This window comes from Sinocyclocheilus grahami, unplaced genomic scaffold (genome assembly GCF_001515645.1).
Source record: "Sinocyclocheilus grahami isolate Dianchi unplaced genomic scaffold, SAMN03320097.WGS_v1.1 scaffold1387.1, whole genome shotgun sequence".
Classification (NCBI taxonomy): domain Eukaryota; kingdom Metazoa; phylum Chordata; class Actinopteri; order Cypriniformes; family Cyprinidae; genus Sinocyclocheilus; species Sinocyclocheilus grahami.
The window spans coordinates 187,276-208,663 of NW_015506566.1; the positions used below are offsets into that span (position 1 = coordinate 187,276).

Below are 21,388 nucleotides of genomic sequence, written 5' to 3' on the forward strand. Positions count from 1 at the left end.
CAAATGGTTATTTTGTCATCATTTGCTATATTCAGCAAAGTAAACCAAAAGATTGAAGGGTGATTCTCAAAAATCTGTATTTTCTGCAAGCTTTTCTCAGGATAAATGTAGATGTCTTTCCAAAAAAGGACTCTAAAAGAACTCCAAAAGGATACTCTAAAAGGACACCAAAGAACCAAATGATATAAGGAGCCCATATAAGCACATATGAAAGAAAAACAAAATGCAAAAAATATATATATCTGAATTGTATAGTATGTGTACAGTGCAACAGCAAATAGCTTTTTTAAATTTTAGAGAAGTCAAGTTGTGATACCGAACAGGACCTCATGGTAAAAAAAGACCCTAAACCAACCGACGGCTGACTGCATACATCTACTACAGTACACGGATCCATTCAGAATAACTAAACAGTAGGGCTGTATGATATATCGAAATTATCGAAATATCGCAAATGTAAATATCGCAATATGCATATCGCAAGAGCATGCGATATCTGAATCATTTTAATAATAGGCTACTTAATTAAAAACGTTGCAAAAGGTGAAAGTTTTAGTTTGACACATATAGCAGAGAATTGCTTGATGTTAAAAAGAGTTAACTGCAATAAGTTGCAGAAAACAACTCTTTGCTGTCTCGTCTTGCTGTCTGACAGACTCACTCCTGAAGCGCGCACACAAGCCGCATCTCGCACAACATATCTTCTGTTCTGCCGCAGCAGCCGCACATGTGCAAAGCGCACGCACACACAGAGAGACGCGTTTCAGACGGCACGCGAACACCGAGTTGATTCGTCTTTTGCATCTCCTCATGTTTGAACAGACACATGCACACAGAATTATGTCAATAGTACCCGTCTCGATGATCGTTCACGTAAACGCAGTCGGTTATGTTTTAAATGAATGTAAACAGCTGAGAAAGAAATTGGATGTGTATCATTATACTGGATCAATGCAGTCGGTTTTAAAGGGACAGCAGCCTATAAATACGTGCTGCTGAATGTCACTAATGTTAATAAAACAATAAAACAGCTATAACAAAGATGAATCTAAATTTAATTCATACAGTGAACACTATGCAGTGTTATTTTACACTTAATTATTACATTTCTGTATCTGAATACTACTGTTTATTTTATCTATGCTTGTAAATTGTGTATAAGAAGTACTTAAAGTGTGTGAAAAGCAAAGTTACAATGATATAAAATTAGTGAATTTGAAATTTGAATGAGTGAATTTGAAAAATACATTTTCTGATTTGTGACATTACTTTTTATGTAATGCTAAAAAAGTTGTAGTGATTCTTACTTTTCCAAGAAAGAATGTGAAACAAATTGGTTATATAATTTTCATTTTTAAATATTTTAAAATATAATTGAAATTGATTTTACACACTTTAAGCAATATTGTATCGCATATCGAATATCGCATTTTTAATAAGGTATCGCATATCGCATTTTTCTTCAATATCACACAGCCCTACTAAACAGCAACATACACATGACAAATCAAAACATTATCGTGAATGTGTGTGGAAACAACATGAATGTACGGAAATGTCTGTGCCTGTGCATAAATACAATGTGCGATCAGTGATCAGTGTGTCAAGAGCACTCATACACGCATTAATATAATGGACTCACGTGTGCTTACTGTACAATTCCTGTATGCCACCGCAATCGCCTTAACCTTGATTGCAGTCTTCATCCATCAAAACTTTACTAGCAAGACACTGGTTATCCAGTCGCGAAAACATAGTTCCCTCTCGAGTGGGAACTCTGTGCTGCGTCGGCAGCATTCGGCATTAGAGGCTGGTTTTGAATGCGTCATCTATTTTGGACAGTTTACTAAGTAGTAGGCTCTCTGTGAGTCTCATTTACTGCCTTTGCTCTGCAAACATCCTGAGTATGGGGTGGAGGCGAGTATCGTCAGGCTTCCTCTCGCTACAGAGAGTTATTTCATTGAGGCCTCCGCTCACCAGAGCTCCACTAGGGCAGCATCTTTGAGCTATAGGCTCTCTGTGAGCCTCCTTACAAGTTGTCCTGAGCATGGGGCGTTGTTAGGCCTCCTCTTGTTTTAGAGAGTCGTCATGCTGAGGCCTCCGCTCCTAGAGCTCGGCCATCTACTGTGAGTATCATCAGGCTTCCTCTTGCTACAGAGATTTATTTCTTTGAGGCCTCCACTCGTCAGAGCTCCGCTAGGGCAGCATCTGTTAGTTGTAGGCTCTCTGTGAGCCTCCTTAAAGGATGTCCTGAGCATGGGGCGTAGTTAGGCATCCTCTCATTTTAGAGAGTCGTCATGCTGAGGCCTTCACTCCTAGAGCTCGGCTAGGTATTGGCTAGGTAGTATGGAGTGCTGCTAGGCTGCCTCTTATTGAGAGGTGTTGTAATTAGGCCTCCACTCTGCAGAGCTTCGCGGGCCAGTTGGCTCTTCATGTTAGGCTCTCTTGAGCCTTCTTGGATCCTGGCCTCAATAAGAATGTAGTTAGGCTTCCTATCTCCTGTTGAGGCCTCCATTATATGCTCCAGTCTATGGTTGCATCGCTGGTGCAGGGGTGAGGACTCCTTTGAGTGTTTGATTTATTTCAGCCAATAAGGCTTCATGGAGCATGGAGGCGTGGGTAGAGCCTACCGTTCCACATAGCGCCCTCTGGGGGGATGTAGCGTAGAGTTCCCAGGTTACTTCTCAGGTTATGCATGTAAACATGGTTACATGTGTAACCTGAGATGTTTTGTCTGGGGCTGGTTGCACCAGTGTTTTGACTGAGGCTGGTTGCACCACGTTTTGGATCTGGGGCCGGTTGCACTAGCTGTACGCAAGTTAAAGCTTAGCCTAGTTTTGACATAAATCGGCACTAAGTTACAACTTACGCACTACTAAATATTATTTTGTTGCACTATTACACTTAGTTGAAGTGTAACTCTATGCATAAACTAAATATTTACGGAAGTGTCCGTTCAGGAGTAAAGTTTAGAATGAAATAGCAGACAGAGTGAACTGCATGAATATGCTCTTCTTTTACCCGACAACCTTTAATCCTGCACACATATATGATGCTGCTGACATTTACTCTCACATACATATTAAGAGAGAGAACAATATGTGAATAAACTTCCTTTTTAGCACTTCTTCAACACCCCATCTACAGCACGCCTCTGTGTGTCATAATAAATAAATGGCATTTCTTATGTTTTTTTCTCTTTCAATATTTATTTATCCTTATTCATTTCAATTACAGTTTCTGAAAATTATTTACATATACAGTGGGGAAAAAAAGTATTTAGTCAGCCACCAATTGTGCAAGTTCTCCCACTTAAAAAGATGAGAGAGGCCTGTAATTTTCATCATAGGTATACCTCAACTATGAGAGACAAAATGAGAAAAAAAAATCCAGAAAATCACATTGTAGGATTTTTAAAGAATTTATTTGCAAATTAAGGTGGAAAATAAGTATTTGGTCAATAACAAAATTTCATCTCAATACTTTGTTATATACACTTTGTTGGCAATGACAGAGGTCAAACATTTTCTGTAAGTCTTCACAAGGTTTTCACACACGGTTGCTGGTATTTTGGCCCATTCCTCAAGAGCAGTAATGTTTTGGGGCTGTCGCTGGGCAACACGGATTTTCAACCCCCTCCAAAGATTTTCTATGGGGTTGAGATCCTTACCTATAGGCTAATGTTATTCATGATTAAGTGGTATAATTTTTAATGGAAACATATTTTACCGTTAGTTACGTGAGGCAAACGAAGTTAGAATGAAGGATAAGTTGAAATTCACAGCAAGTTCTGGACACATATTTGAAGGCTTCTATTGGATCATTTAGGGTAAACATCATGTGACTACCCATTCATTTACAGAGAATTTACAAACTACTATCTACGTCCCACCTTACGAACATTAATGTACAGATGTAGTTACAAACTAGTTAGTAGTTACTAAGCCTCTAATGTGGACTTAGCATTCTAATTTAAGTAAGAACTTATGAACGGCTGGTGCAACCCTACCCAGGAGGCCAGAATAAGATCTCATAAACATTTGGTTCAAAAGTAAAGAAGTGCAGGTGATAAGAATGAGCCATTCAAAGGATCCTCCAGGATTGAGTTCCAGAGAAGCTTTTCCAGTGCTGCCCAATAGGTGCTCAGGTGTTGTTGTTTCAGATAAGAGTACTGTAGGCATAGTAGAGAACAAAAAGAACTTGATGGTAGCTTTGAACTCAAAGCTCCTTGTTCTAAGATGGAACTAAGATAATCAGTTCTAAAAATCTGGATGACTGTGTTCTGCCCCAACTTGCTGAGCAGTTCATAGTTGATTTACCCCAAACATCTTTTTAATTATTATCTTCACAACATGTTATGACAGAACCCCACAGCAGATAAACAGGAAACCACTGCCTATAAATCAAATTCACTCAAGACATAAGAGTTAAAAACAGATGCAACTGTGAGAATGATAAATTCAGTACATCAAATACTTTAAAATGGGTGGAGAAATAATACTGCAGTCTTTCTACTTCAAATTCAATGTTTAATTCAGTGTATTACCTGCTGTGTGAGTCCATTGTTATTACCATTCTAATTAAAGAAATGATGTATATAAACATTCAGAATTCAATGATTAAAAATTCAATAGTAAAATCATTAATATTGTGCATTCTTTTTCTTGGTCTCTCGGTAGAATATAACATATTTTTTTCTGAACATATTAAACAATCATAATTGTGTTTTACGCATAAATATAATTCTATAAACACATAGAAATGAATAAATAACTGCAATAATATAATTGTGCCGCATTAACATCCTCAATGGATGTTTCATACTGGTTTAGAATTGTCATATGAGTTGTTACCTGTACATGTATGTACAAATTCCAGAAATACTTTGTGTGTCTTAAAGTGCCCCTATTATGCTATATGAAAGCTTCATAATTTGGTTTTGGGAGTCCCCAACAACATGTTTACATGCATGCAAGTTCACAAAACACTTTCATATTCTTATAATATGCATTTTATTTTATGTTATTTCTCAACGACTCTCAACCAATTTGTTCGAAGATTCATCTTTCCAAACCCCTCCTTTGCATGAGGTTACTCTGCTCTGATTGGTCCGATGACCCAGTCTGTTGTGATTAGTCTATGGCAGACAGTGCATGTCAGAAACGGAACGCCCATCACCAGTACTGGAATACGGCTTATCAATAATACATCCTATTATAATAATGATAGTTCTCCACTCTGTTCCAAAAATAAAGAATCAGAAGAGAAAAAGTTGTTTTACACTTTTGCTAGCGATCCGGACCCACAGCTTGGTAGTAAAGACCTAAACAATAATGGTATATGTGTTAGCCGAACACAGACATGGAGTACTGATAAAACATTGCAGTTTGTAAACCAACATATTACTCCATTCTTTATCATGACTCCAAGTAATAAGAATGACAGACATTCGATATTAATTGACACATTTCTAGACAACAGCGGACCCACAGCTGATTAGCAGAACTATAACGTGAGTTAGCCGGAGACTTACAGCTGCACTGAGTGTATACACAACACAACACAGACAACTACATATTTTGCACGCACGACAGAACATTAAAGCAACAATTATTAAAAAATAACTATAATGACAAAAAAATTGCATATTATTGTAACCCTTCTAATTACAACAATGCAATTTGATGTAGTTTCTCTGACTAGAAAGGAAGAGAAGGAAATTGTGTGTTACAACCTAGCATAAAACGTTAATGCTGATTAACCACAAGATTAACATTTACTGACTTCTCTACTAAAACAGCAACTACTAAAAACCTCCTGCACCATTATAACTGTCAAGCCTTTAAGAAATGGAGCTGCATTTCTTTGTCTCTGCCAAAGGCGTTTAGGTGCCTGTTTACGAGGGGCCACTATGGCCAGTCTATGTCAGGGCCTTGTTGGCCACTGTTAGCTTGTAGGCTGCCTGCACTAATGCCTGTCTATGTGAGGAATTACACCATGCCATGACATGGGAACTCCTTGAAAATGTGTCGGGGACCAGCCACATTAGCAATTTGGAAACGCATGAATGAGTGTGTTTGTTCTAGTCTGGGTGGTTTGCTGAAAGACCCTATTGACAGCAGGTCTAGAAGAACTGCAGTGTGTCAGATCAGACTGAAAATGAACAGAGAGAGAGGGCGAGAATATAAAGAAAACAAAGCAATTAAGTAAGATAATTAGAGAAGGAGAAGCTGATGAAGGTGTAAAGTTAAAATAATCACTTAAAATAGAGCCATAAAAGTTAGTAGCCAAATTTACCCCATCTATTCAGTGACAAAATGAAAAAATGATACTCACAAGGGAAGAAAAAACTGTTTTCTATAAGTCATTTTACATGGAGTGGGTTGCCCAATTATGGGAGCCGCCATATTGAGTAATTATTAAATATGGTTAGAAATTATAATATGGACCAAACATGAGATGTTTGGTGGGGAACAGTGAAGAAATCCTCCTTATTAGCATGAGAATGAAGCTTAAACATTTGTTCACCACTACACCCGGAATCTTCCTTTCATTTGATCACAGAAACTTGCCTTTGAATAGCACAGTTCAGGGGCAATTCTGCTCAGACAATAGAAGAATATGTGTTGCACACTCCAACTCAAAAAGTATTCCTATACCTTTGTCTCAAAATATATTCTGAACACACGTGTGCTTCAGCCTGTATCTGCATGCATTGTAAATGCAAAGGGTGTGTGTCTGCGTGCGTGAATGAGACACTGTGGGAGAGAATGAGAGTGGTGAGTAATCAGAAATCCCTGAGGCTTCACACAGTGTTATCATTTTTGCTACATGTAACAGCTTGTCGAGGAAAACACCCAGCCCAGCAACCATATTCCCAAACAACATCCACACTTCACCTACTTAATCTTTCGAGGGGCAAGGTCTGTGCTGAAACAAATCCACACTTAGTGTAATGTTGTTCCCATAAGTGCTGCGGTATGCTACGATTCAAAAACAAATATACAGTGTTTTTAGGAAGGTTCAATTGAATGGAATAATTATACTATTAAATGGAATGGAATAATTACAATACTAATAGTTTTATTGGCTATATTAAGTTTTTGTTTATGAAGGTGATATAATAGGTGTGGATTTAAGATGTGTAATCTTTTAATGACCAGCTAAACTATGAAAAGGCCCAGTGTTGTGACAAGTCCAGTCTTTCATCTAAATCTGCCTACAGGATACATTTATTTTAATGACTGAAAAGAGCTTTAGACAGGAAGCGGTTTTCGATATTTTAAAATAATTTTTGGTATAGGAAAACATTTAAAGTTGATTGAGTTTTATCTTCTAATACTAAATTAAGCATGTAATATTAATGAATTTCATGCATATATCAAAATATCTGTATTCAAAAAGTTAAAAGGTAAAAAATATCAGCTTGGATGAGTCTACATCCAAGTCTACATGTCAAGCTACATTACCATTCAGAAGGGTTTGGGGTTTCTTATGTTTTTGAAAGAAAGGCCTCTTATGCTGCATTTATTTGAAAATACAGTAAAATCAGTAATATTGTGAAATACTATTACCATTTAAAATAACCATTTTCTATTTGAATACATTATAAAATGTAATTTATTCCTGTGATGGCCAGGCAAGCTGAATTTAAACAAAAATGTTTGCTGCTTAATATTTTTGTGGAAACAGTTTTAGATTATTTGAAAAATAGAAAGTTAAAAAACAGCACTTAACCTTGGTAAAATCACTATAACTACGCATCTCGTCTCCTGCTTCATTTTAGATAGGAATATATTTTGTTTGGAATTTTAAGCAATAGAACACGTTAAAGTTATTCAAACATTTTTGTTGAATAATTTTTTTTAACAGCCAGGTGTCAATTTGCTCTGACTTTTGTCATCACATAATGTGGTCTGTTATGTGACAGGAAAGTGAATACAGGTGTTAAGGGACTGTGAGCGACACACACTTCAGGAGGTGCTAGTGAGATTCGATTGAGAAGAGGGACCCCAAGAGAGGGGCCTCATTAGCATATGAATCTTATTCAGCTTGGTAGAAAAGGAACAGATCTGGGGAACATACCTGAAATGATAAAAAGATTCACGAAAGTGAAAACAAAAAAAAAATTAGTCAGAAATCTAAGCAAAATTTGGCTCCTTTCACACACTGAAACATCAGTGCGATGTGAAGCTTGATCTTGATCTAATATAAACCATGTCACACCTAGCATAACCTGCAGGGACCTGTAAAAACATCTCTTAGTAGCAACCACGTCATTTACTTTCCTATTCTGTGATGACTGACATCTTTTGTTGCTCCCGTTGGCCAATATGTGAGCTCACTAGCATGTGAATCAACAGTCTTACCATAGTGTGTCTATCAAATTATCATCTCTGTACCCTCAATGGATTCAACTGAGTCATATGAATCACTCCAAAAGAGCAAAAGAGGAGGATGTCTTTGGGACGAATGGAAAACGTACTTCATGTTCCAGTGTAAGAGGAACATTGTCAATATGGGTAGGTGGGCAGTCGCAGAAAGTGGTATTATTTTGAGACTGTCATGTGTGGACTCAAGAGGGAAGTGTAAGCGAGAAAGGTTATTCTATATCGGGACACACAGTGAGAGCTTCTGTTGAGCTGTGTGAGACAGACTGAATTGGACTGAAGTACACTAGAGGTGCCAGCAAACTATGTCCATACACACTTAGGATGAATGTGGGCCATTGTGCCTGTCAATGGGGAGGACATTTTCCAAGTGGGCTGCAAAGAGTGTACGGGACATTGGGAGTGGGTGTCTTTTGTACATGTGTGTATTTTTACTTGTGTGTGTGTTTGGAGACAGAGCAGCCCAGATCTCGCTCAATGGGTGGCATCATTATAGAATATTGTTTCCTCTCCTCAGAAGTCAGTGATATAAAAAAGCAGTGGAAACCATGCGAGATGGTAATTACATTAGCTACGGCCAGCGGGAGAAGTCACAACCCCATTTCCATCTACTCACTTTGATGACAGAAAATCAGTGTAACACTTACTCCAAGGAGATTCAGTGCAAAAATTACTGTTGGTATACTGTAAATGAAATGCCATTAGTAGTCGTAGGAATTTATATGTAATGTTTACATGTATATTGTTGTACCTTTGGACAGACGTTGAAAACTATGATTAGGTCATGATGGTTGACTAGTCACTGACTATTATAAGTTTTTTTTTCTTACATACTGTATTTAAACAGTATTTTTGAGCATCCTGTCAAATTAAAAACAGATATATCTGTCAATCCCATTGACAGGCCAATATTTGACCATTTTGCAATTACTGACATATAATTACTGACAATAAACAATTAAAAGAAGTGTTTATCTCCCTGCTCCCTGCCAAATTCTACTGACAATGGATAGTAATCAATGGATTTCACAACATTTTAACAGTGAAATATTCAGTGAATGACGCTAAAAGCACATTCAGTTTTAATCCAAAACAGATGAATATGAATCTTGCATGTGAATCTTTATTATGCTGCAAGGTTATTGTACATAAAATGCTGCAGTTTGGGAATTAAATGTCCAGTAAGTACCACTAAAAAGGTAATTTAAGGTGAAAATGACATATAACCTAAACTAAAACCTAACCAGTAGTGTTAACAAAAGCAAACATGAGATAAAAACATATTTACTGAAGCAATCATGTCATTTTAGCTCTTTTATTGTGACTCATGTTTCACAGGACTCATGCTCGAGCGCTTCAAACTGCAAGTGCATAGCTGTAGCAGGTGAGCTACTGAGCAATTTTACTATGTCAGAAAAGCCATACAAATACAAATGTGTTAAGTTAAGCAAACGTCAAAATGTAGTAGTCTAAAAATCATGCACTATGGTAAAAGTGTTTTGAGGTCATGCAATAATTGCTTACTTTATTATCAATCCTTTTTTTCAGTCTTTATTAATCGATAATCTGCCCCAAATCATAATCTGTGTGAAAAGGAATTTTTTTTATATTTTATTATTATTGCGTTTTATTTAATGTACATTTATAACACTATATGAATGTGTTTTATCACATTTTATTACCTGCATGTGTGTTTCTGATACAACGGCTGAGGGAGTGACAACAAATTTGACATCTTTTTATCTCTTCTGACCAATGTAATCAATCTCTTGATATATATTTTTTTCCTATTTTGTAAAATCACAGAAATGCCATTGTTTTTTGTTTTTTTTGTCTTTTGCTATTGGAGCAAATAGAAATGCAAAAATTATATGTGTTGTAGTTTCCATTCACCACTAGAGGTTTACCCAACTATGATGACTTCCGCTTCTGAGAACCACAGAAATGTAAAAAGGGTCCATGAGCCATTGATGAGCAACAATTCTCAAAACTCCTGCTTTCTGTTACATTCCATTGTTTGCGTCTATACGTTTTTGAATGCAAGAACAAATCTCATGTGTATAAATATGTCCATACATCAATTCTAAAATAATTGTATGCAGAATTGATGACTTATGAAACTTATATCCAGAGTTTCACACAACTCTGCATATAATTTTGACTTTGGAAGCGTCTAAAATGTCAACACTTTTACGTATGTACAATTTTGTGAATGTTTGTGAAAGTTGTTCATTTGTAAAAGGGTTTACAAAAATACTGACTTTTGAGTCTATAATGTATAATTCTTTACATACAAATACCTACAAATACTAATGAGATTGTGTGGATACATCAAGCTGCACAAGGAGGTTAGAGTCGGTTTAGAAAGAAAGCATGTTTTTATGGCCTCAGATGTGAAGAGAGAATGCTGCAAAACCAGTCTTCAGAACGGCCAACAGTAAACATCCAAAATTTTAAAAGCAGGGATTGACAGTATGTACTTGCTGACCACGCCAAATCGCTAGTTCCACCAGATATCAAGATAACAACCCCTTTTCACAAACAGTGCGTACGAGAGGCTCAATGATGATTCATATTCATCTGAAGAATGAAAAATTCAGAACCTCTTTATTGTTACTCACTGTCCTGCGGGGAAGAGTTCCCTAACAGGCCCCAGCGGACACAGATCTCTGACTGTGAACCCCACAGCAGGACACTGTCAGCGCTATACACCAGACCTGCCTGAGAGAAAGCCATATGTAAAAGCGAGCTTTTGCTCGAAAATCCTAAAAAGACTCCCTCCTTTTACTAACTTTGGAATACTAACCAGAGAGAATACTTGCACTGTCTGAATATCAACAAGCCAGGACTTTCCTTTGTTGATGTGTGTCATAACACATGTACAGTAGCTTAGAGGAAACTCTTGGTTTATACAAATAAAGGACATTTTGAGCTTGAATTTACAGTTTAACTAACAAGCTAACTTTCTTTAAATTTTTACCTTTGGTAAGATAATGCTTTGTAGAAGTTAAGGTGATAAGATTTCTAAAAATGGAAACGGGACATTTCCTAGTTAAGTGGTCATAATGTAACTGAAATATCACTTATCTATTAATAAAAAGGGGGGGGGACTAAACATTTGTGAATGTTTTTTTTTTAATAAGGGATAATGTACATCCATCCAAATGTTATCACAGAATAAACCTTGACAGTTTGATCAGGACCCCAACAATCTGTAACGAATCAGCTCACAACAGGAAATATGAATAATTAACCATAACTAGTTATAATTAACTATTCATATTTTAGATCCGCTGTAGATATTTAGCTGACCACTCAGGGTCAACTGTCTTGTCAATTCTAAGAACGTTAATTTCCTGGTTAAGGGAAATAACTTTCTTACTGTACAATTCTACAAAAGTTTGTAGCGTAAATCTGCATGATTAGTGACTCCGGTTATGAGCAAACAATGAACACGTCAAGCGTGATACAAGTAAAGATCCCACGTACAGGCATACAGGTATTTGCCACATAAGTAAATAAATGGACACAACATATTGATTTGAGCAGAAATATTTTTATTACCTTAAAACTTCAAGTTCCTTGAGTCATACCATATATTACGCAGTGTGTCACCAAATAAATAATAACGTGGACATGAAATATTTATCTGTTTTAAAATCCTACCAGTTCATTATGTTACAATCCCTCACAAAACAATTGTCCTGCCAACAAGAACAAGAACACTGCAACAATATCACAGTATATTAATACAGAAGTCCCCTGATTTCATTTTTTATATAGTTTTATATAGAAATTGAGGTGCAAGATGGTATCAGTTGTGTTTGTATGAAACAAGAGAGAGCAATTCAGCGGTTTAATAAAACAGACATGAAAGAAGGGTTGGCTTCAGATACTTGGAATGTCGCGACTGACCAATCAGAATCAAGCATTTCAGAGATTACTAACTCACCAAGTGTTATTTTATGTGTGTGCTTTTGGAAATGGATTTTTGCTCTCCCTAACTGGGCTTATTATTTAGTATTTTAGGCTCATTTTGAGTGCAAAGAGTGTGCTTTCTACAAATGTAATTTGCTGCAAGTGTAGGTGGTATAGTTAAGATGAATGTGTGGAAATTACTGCACTATGATGGCATTGTGTTGTGACTTTCTGGAACATTTTAAAATTGTGTGCGAAACAATCCCACGCCATTTCCACAACCTGTACACACAAACACAAACAGTATTACTTTAATTTAACATGAATGGTTAGTATGTGACTACCTTGAAACCGATAACGGTGTCTCTTTCAATAACTGATGATAATAGTGCTCTGCTCTCATCCAAGTTACATTCTTCATGACTAAAGCAACCAAATGTTTAGTGCAGCTTTCATTTCTGTTGGTGAAAATAATCACTACATGACTGCTCTAGTAACAAGAAAGCTACTTTATGTTGGTCAGGCTTCTTACAGTTTATTTGCAGTCTATTTTGGACATGCTGTAAAATGGGGACATTTTTAGTGTCAGGACACCAAAAATCTAGACTGTCCCCAGAAAACGAGAATGTCTGGTCACCCTAGTATACATCGGATAGCCATATCTAGAGATCAAGGGCTTATATCATTATAGTAGCTGAACAAACCTAGGTCACTGGATTAGTTTCAAGTTGACAAAACCAAATCAAACCATTCAGGCTTTGTTGATACCATGACACTGATCATGAAATAAAGTTGCTTCTTTGTCAACTCAGGCTTTAATCTTGAGTCCATGAATAAGTATGGAGCACATGCACATAAAAGTGCAACATCAGTAATGACCAGCCAATCACATGCCTTGAAACATCTACGATTCACAATTCACTTCTCGCAAAAGAGTCACCACGATTCCATTCTCACTTTGGCCGAAGATTAAGAGATTGAAAAATTTGAAGAATTTAAACATATTAACGTAGCAAGAAGAAAAGACTTGTCAAATGAAAGAGGACAAATCATTGTTGTCTTTAGAATTCTAGTAGTCACCATTAATTTGGAGCAAGAGAAGCTGGGGGACTTTCATGGTGCCTAAAACCCAGGGCTGGCACAAACTAAACCGAAAGTTACCTGGCTAACCATCTAAACCGGATTTATGGTATAGACCCAGACTTATTGGTGGGCTCCTTTGACTTGGGCCATTAAGCAACCACCTAACAACCATTAACACCCTAGAAACCACTCTGATCCCACTAATAATTTCATAATAATGTGCTAAAAACACCCACAACATCTTAGCAACTGCGTACCAAAGGCCTGTCAACCCAAAACATAATGGTGGTGAGGCAAAAAATGTAACAAAATAATTTAGTAAAAAAAATGTTGCTACAAATATATGTTGGAGATGCTTAAGACAAAAAAAACTCGGACTAAAAATAGAGAGAAAAATATATATTTATCAACTTTCTCAAAAACAGTTTGGTCCATAATGAACAGCCTTTGCACTAGGAGACTGGCTAAATGTTAAATGGCCATTAAGTGGGCACTCAGCCCTAGTGCCTCTTGGGATTAACTCTGTGTTTACGGACAACAGCACAGTCTCCACTGCCCACTGACTTTTAGAAAATCACTCCAAATCCATTCTCGCCACAGCAGGAATCACACAAAGAAGTTTATCCCTAAGACGGTGCAAGAATCCAAACACAGACATTACCTAGGAGAAAATCTGCTGGTGGCGGCAGACGTAGAGAGATGTGTGGAGTTTAGATATATGTTGATAAATTGGATTACAGGTTTATATGGTATTTATGTGCATCAGGCTCCAGTATAGAGCAGCTGAAAGGCTTCAGGACATAATGATAGAGATTTATCATGACTGAACTCGATCTAACTCTTTAAGGATTGTCAGGTTTTTGATGGTGAGTTTCTTCACATTTTGGACAGCCCAAGCACATTTTCTTTGAGAACCGTTTTCTGTATTCTATGTAAGTGGGTTTATTGCTGTCTTGTCTTTAGGGGGTTATTCCTTTAAAGGGATAGCTCACCCACAATGGAAATTCTATAATCATTTTCTCACCCTTGCATTGTTCCAAACATTTCAGTTTTTTTTTTTTTTACTATTTTGATTAGTTAAGTTAATGTTACATATATAATGTTACATATTGTTTGTGAATCAGTCTATATAAATGGCACTAATGGGAAGACTCATTAAAAAAAGTAAACAACTCAAACACTTAGATATAAGCAGTTTGTTACGTCAAAATAAGAATTGCATTGGCCAGCTTGGTGAAATTCAAGGTAAATCTCCATGTCTGTGACCAATATTTACCGAGCCTTGATGACTGATGATCCGAAAAATTCAAAAATAGTTCAAATTTAACTATTAGAAAAAAACAGCTGAACATAAGTTCATAAATAAAATATATAGACACCACTGATATATATATATATATATATATATAGCTTTTAGCCTTACCCTAGAGTTGGTTCACCCTCTGCCTATGTATATATATATATATAAATATACATAGGCATATATAAATATTAAAATTTTTTTTAAATGGGACTGAATTTGTATTTAACGTGATTACAATTTAATAAAAACTTTAGAAATTGATAATTATATAACGTTTCCTTTCCACGGTTATTCAAACAGCGAATAAATTATATATAGAAATGCATCACTAACATTGATCTATCGCGAGTTTAAGCACTCTCAAAAAAACAAAACTATCGTTATAATAACTGAAGCTGTATACACTGTTAAATGAATCTCTTACTTACATTGTACGTACATCTGTGCTTTGTTGTTTATGATGAGAGAATTCGCAAGAGTCATGAATTCAGTCAGCGAACGCGCACACTCAACAAAACTGATGATTTGAACGAAGACTCATCTGAACGCTTCTGATTGGCCACTGCATTCCTAAGGTCTACAGATATGCGTGTGATTGGTTAAAATGCACAACACTGTAAAAACACCTAAAATGAAATACGGTGCAACATGAGCAGATCTTAATTTAATGGCGCAATCGACACTGTCTATTCATATTCACTTTGTTAGTAACAGACGTAATAGATTTAATTTGTTTGTGCAGGGGCATTTTTGTCCAATTTAGTGGCATTTTTGCCCCAAGTCCCCATGCTAAGCCTTCCCCAGCCTTACACACGCTCTGCCTATGTATATATATATATATATATATATATACACAGGTTCAATATTTGCCCAAAAGTCTTGGGGATAATCAAGATATTTTTCTTTTTGGTCAGCAGTGGCTTTTGCCTTGGAACTCTCCCATGGATGCCGTTTTTGCCCAGTCTCTTTCTTATTGTTGAATCATGAACATGCCATGACTTATTTGATCATATAATCTAAAATATTTAGAATTTTCTTTTTTTTTTTTTTTTGTGACCACACATTAACATTTAGTGCGGGTCAATTATTGAGACATTCTTCAAAATAAATTCTTCTGTGTTTCGCAGAAGAAAAGAACTCATATAGGTTTGATGAGTTTACATGAGTAAACACACACTCACACACACACATACACGATAGATAGATAGATAGATAGATAGATAGATAGATAGATAGATAGATAGATAGATAGATAGATAGATAGATAGATAGATAGATAGATAGATAGTTTTTGTTAGTGTAAACTAAAGTAGTCAGTTTGATTCAGTCATACTAAATACATATTATTATTGATTACTGAAATACTGACTGAATTTGTCTGACTCTAATATTCAGTTTAAATGTTCTACCACCTAAAGCACATTTTAGGGTGATGAACAAAACAAAAACAAACAAAAAAAGTGAAAATGACTCAATCCTTATTCTCCAATGTTCTATCAAGATTTGGTGTATACTGCTGCATGAAAATAACTTTACAACTCTTCATGTAAAGCTTGTGTCTGCTATTAGGGTCTCAGCAGGGTATTTGAGTATCTCTGGGTTTGCCAATTACCCGTTCCCAGTCAAGTTGGGTCACGGTGAAAGAGGTTCGACCTATTTCTCTGTGAAAAGCCGCAGCAGCCTGAATAGACAGACTTCAGAGTACAAACTACAGCCCCTGCTCTAAGCGACCTCCTCTTTCTCATGTGCATGACAAGAGCCCAAAACCTTTACAATACACTCACTGATTAGCACCTCCATCCAGTCTGCTTAACATGCTAAATAAATTAAATGATCTTGCTATAAATGCCTGGATTACTAATAATAAATAAAATAAATTAACTAAGCAGGTGTTTTGCAGTTACATAACTTCAAGTGTACTGGCATGGTTAATTTTGTAAAAGAATAATTAGGATAAACAAATTAGGTTACTTAAACTCTGAATTAAACTCATGCCCGTGTGTGATGGATGAGAGTTAGAGCAGTTACACGCACTTTGAGATCAAGAATTGCGTAACAAACGAGCGATCCTTTGCATTATTCATTCACCCTGTTAATTAAAAGCGCCCTACCTGATTTCAGTCGGCGTTAAAATCCAGCGGGCTCCTGTCACGAGAGATGAGCAGGATGACACCAACACTCAAGCCTGACAAACTTTTTCACGCACTCCGTGACTGAGCGCATCACCCTCCCCTAATCAAACGCCGTGCGCGCGCGCGCCCCATCTGCGCACTGGCAGGAGCGCATCGCCACTAAATACAACGACCCTGAGAGTTGACATCTCTGTCAGATAGATAGATAGATAGATAGATAGATAGATAGATAGATAGATAGATAGATAGATAGATAGATTTGCTAATTTTATATCCTATAGCTTTTAAGTAACATCTATTTTAATTTGAACATCTATTAATCTTAATCTTAATTAATCTACCTATTTATTTATTTTATGTATTTTATGGGGGCAGTCGTGGCCTAATGGTTAGAGAATGTACAGCGCTCTCTTCCACCTTCAATAACCACCTTTGAGCAAGGACCCTTGAGCAAGGACCCCCACTGCTTCCAGGGGCACCGCAGCAAAAAATGGCGGCCCACTGCTCCGTGTGTGTGTGTGTGTGTGTGTGTGTTCTTGTGTGTGAGTGTGCACTTGGATGGGTTAAATGCAAAGCACAAATTCCGAGTATGGGTCACATCAGTTTATCGATTTCACTATTTTAAGTGATTAATAGTGTTTGATTTTAACCACCCATATTGTACCAAAATATTAAAAGTACACAAAAGCACTTAAAGTAAAAAAGACGTTTCCTGTGTGTGTGTGTGTGTGTGTGTGTGTGTGTGTGTGTGTGTGTGTGTGTGTGTGTGTGTGTGTGTGTGTGTGTGTGTGTGTGGCACACACAGGCGCACTGTTGTTGTAGCACACAGTAGCACTGTGGTATTGTTGAAGTTGGCCTACCTTGTAAATACAACTGTTTATGGTAATCATTCTGTGTACACACCACCACATTGGTGGTTTATTTCCCCATTTTAATTTAATTGGCAAATTACAGCTGATTATTTTTAATATTACACATTTATACAGAAATATGAATAGTATATTGCTTTTTTTCTATAGCTGTTACTTGTTGTTGTTGACCAGCTAATTATTTTTCCGGTTGCTAGTACAGCTTTGAAGTGCTTAAACGGCATGAAATAGCTACAAATGCAGAACAAATACAAAAAGTGACTAAACATTTTTAATTCATGATTGTTCATACATATCTCTGTTCTATTTATGTACTGAAGTTAATGACAAGCTGGTGCTAATCATTTACATTATTTTAACGACTGCAGCTGATGCATAAAAGGGAGCAAGTGATCATAACACAGTGGGGCATACAGCCCCAGTCCCCATCTTGTATATTCCAATAGGTACTGTATGTATGTTTGGTGCACACTTCAAGTACATTAAAGTTATTAAAATCAATCCAGTGTATACAGAGTTGTGCAGATAGTAAAAGTAATGTGTGATGTATGTATTAGGGATGCTAATGATTAATCAACAATTGATTAATTAAAAAAAAAAGAAAAGTAATCGATTAAAGCTATCAGTAAAAAAAAAAAAGCTTGATCGGCCATGATCCCAATCCTTGAGATCGGCTTGGGACATCCCAAACTGTTGCAGTGCTGCAAAACGAATAACATTTCACCACAACAAGAATAGCAATGCACAACGAATTTTTATATTTTTCAATTAATCTATTAGTCTGCATTTACATTGCATAATACTAATCATTAGGGATGCTAATGATTAATCAACAATTGATTAATAAAAAAAAAAAGAAAAGTAATCGATTAAAGCTATCAGTAAAAAAAAAAAAGCTTGATCGGCCATGATCCCAATCCTTGAGATCGGCTTGGGACATCCCAAACTGTTGCAGTGCTGCAAAACGAATAACATTTCACCACAACAAGAATAGCAATGCACAACGAATTTTAATATTTTTCAATTAATCTATTAGTCTGCATTTACATTGCATAATACTAATTTTGACTAATTATATTTTTCTTTGGTCAATTTCTTATCACTACAGTATGTCAGTCACTGTAATTTCGAAAGTGAATCCAGCATTTATATGAGGGATGCAGGGAATATAATGTATGAGGGAATATAACGTGGATAATAGGACGTGTGTTGCGAGAGTGTGAGAACAATGTCAGTTGCAGTTAAAATCTTGCTAATTACTTATAAAACCCTGAATGGTTTATCACCTCAATACTTGAGCGAGCTCATATCACATTATAGTCCTTCACATCTGCTGCGATCTCAAAACTCTGGCCATTTGATAATACCTAGAAAATAAAAATCAACTGCAGCAGATCCTTTTCCTATTTAGCGCCCAAACTCTGGAACAGTCTTCCTAGCATTGTTCGGGAGGCAGACACACTTTGTCAGTTTAAATCTAGATTAAAGACCCATCTCTTTAACCTGGCATACACATAATACACTATTGCATTTCTATAATTCAAATCCGTTAAAGGATTGTTAGGCTGCATGAATTAGGTCAACCGGAACCGGAGCCTGGTTTCTCCCAAGGTTTTTTCTCCATTTCTGTCACCAATGCAGTTTTGGTTCCTTGCCACTGTTGCCTTTGGCTTGCTTAGTTAGGGACACAAGAGAGCTGAACTGGATGATGACATGAGTCATCACTGAATCATCAATGAACTGACTATAGCTAGAAAAATGACTCTGTTATTGTCTTCTTGCATTATTGCATAACTAATTTCCTGTTTAACACTGTAAAGCTGCTTTGACACAATCAGTATTGTATAAAGCACTATACTGTACAAATAAAGGTGACTTGACTTGACTATTACCTTGTTGAATGTAATATCAGTTTTAACCATACATTATGTGGTGATTTTACTTCCAAAACCCATAATTTCTGTAGTACTTGACCATGAAACTACATTTTTGTCCATCTAAACCTACCATACTGTATGTTAACACAGTTAACATTTAGTATAATTTTGCATTTGTTCTATTAACATTGCAAACATTTTTACAGTATACTTTGTGCCAGTATATTGTATCCTATTTATTTCTTTATATTCTATTTTGTTTCCTGTTTTTACAGCACTTTGGGTCAACTTAACATGCTTTATTAATAATCTCGGCTTGGTTTGACTCGATATTCTCCAACACTGGCAATCTAAGCAGTGGATGCTAAACTGAAGTGAGTTCCACTCATTTCCGCAGCTTTCCAAACTCATTATTACTGTAGCTGCAGCCAGTAAGGTCCCTCTGAGTGCTCATTTAAAGCTGTTTAAACCAAGTCTATTTAAACTGCAGGGTCCATGGGACACCAGTGAGTGCACGGCTGCAAAGTGCTTATCCCACTGGCTCAGAATTCAGAGGCCTTAATTTGTTTGTACGTAAGGATTTTATACTCACTTTTACAGGCAGGTGCTGCTCACCGTTCACATTTTCAGACATTTTCCTCCACCCAAAGGAAGGTTATGGTCGAGAGCCCCCCTAAGAGATGCGTAATTTACTTTGCTTACCCAGGCTGAACACAAACTAGCAGAGGTCAACACTATGAATCTAAGAGGGTTTTTGAGTGTCCGTCTGTATTATCTTCCTTAAATTAGCTTTATAAGTGAATATGAATGTCCTTAGTGTGTCAGGAACCACTAATCAGAGTTCAAATGAACTCTACTATTCGTAACATGCTGTAATTGGTTTTTAATCTCGGTGCAGGAGGGCAGTTAATGTCCAGCCATGCACGTAATTGGTCCTATGCTTTCTCTTAGTTATTACATGCAATGGCTGGACAGCTATGTTTGAATCCTTTCGCAGAAATGTTGTCATTATTCATAATGTGCAATTGCAATACTTTAAAGGATGATCTGCTTCAGTATAACCTTATTCATGTGCAAAGTGTTTCCTCAAATTTGGTAAGTATTGATTGAAGGCTAAAAGTCATAGATTAATTTTATTTTATTAAAATTTTCATGTTTTTTTACATGCTATGGGGGTAAATTAATCTATTGCTGATGTATTGTACTGTGCATGTTTAATAAATATAATTTGTGTTTTTTTTTTAATTCAAAGAATATGATGGGGGGTTTTTTCGTATCGTGATGCAATGCTGATATTTAAGTGAATTATTTATTTATCTCATATTTATTTCATTATATTAACATTAACCCTTCAATGAGCAATCATGAACATTCAAAAACCAAAATCTATATAAAAAAATGGACAAAGTGATAGTAAAAAAATTTTTTTTTAGATGGGATGAAAATGCATACGTTTTGTGAGAGTAAACAAATGTTTTGTGAATGAACACAAAGTTCCCTTTCGTGGAACTTCGAACTGCGTCCTCTAGGGGTCGCTATGGGGAACGCCTCGTCGTGACCCGTGTCTGAAGCCTACATTGAAATATGGCGGTGCTTCAGGCTTACCAGGCTGACCTGCTCAAGGACCTGGATGAGGGGCAGGGCCTTTCCTCTGCCGGAACGGCTGAGCTGCGGCGCACCACAGACTTGGCCCCCCGGGCTACTAAGCAGGCAGCCTCGGCCATGGGCAGAGCGATGGCTGCTATGGTGGTGACGGAGCGGCAGTTGTGGGTGAACTTGGCGGACATCGGGAAGAAAGAAAGGGGCTTTCTTCTCG

At 36.7% G+C, this 21,388-nt stretch overlaps 1 protein-coding gene across 4 annotated transcripts in view; it reads right to left on the reverse strand.

Moving 5' to 3' along the window:
* Positions 1-16,908, reverse strand: part of LOC107569852 (neural cell adhesion molecule L1-like protein) — a 64,701-nt gene extending 47,793 nt beyond the window's left edge. For all 4 annotated transcript variants that reach the window (XM_016256011.1, XM_016256010.1, XM_016256009.1 and 1 more), the window contains exon 1: positions 16,806-16,908. The gene's annotated coding sequence lies outside the window, so the exon portion shown is untranslated. The remainder of the gene's footprint in view (positions 1-16,805) is intronic.
* Between the last annotated feature and the right edge of the window lie 4,480 nt (positions 16,909-21,388).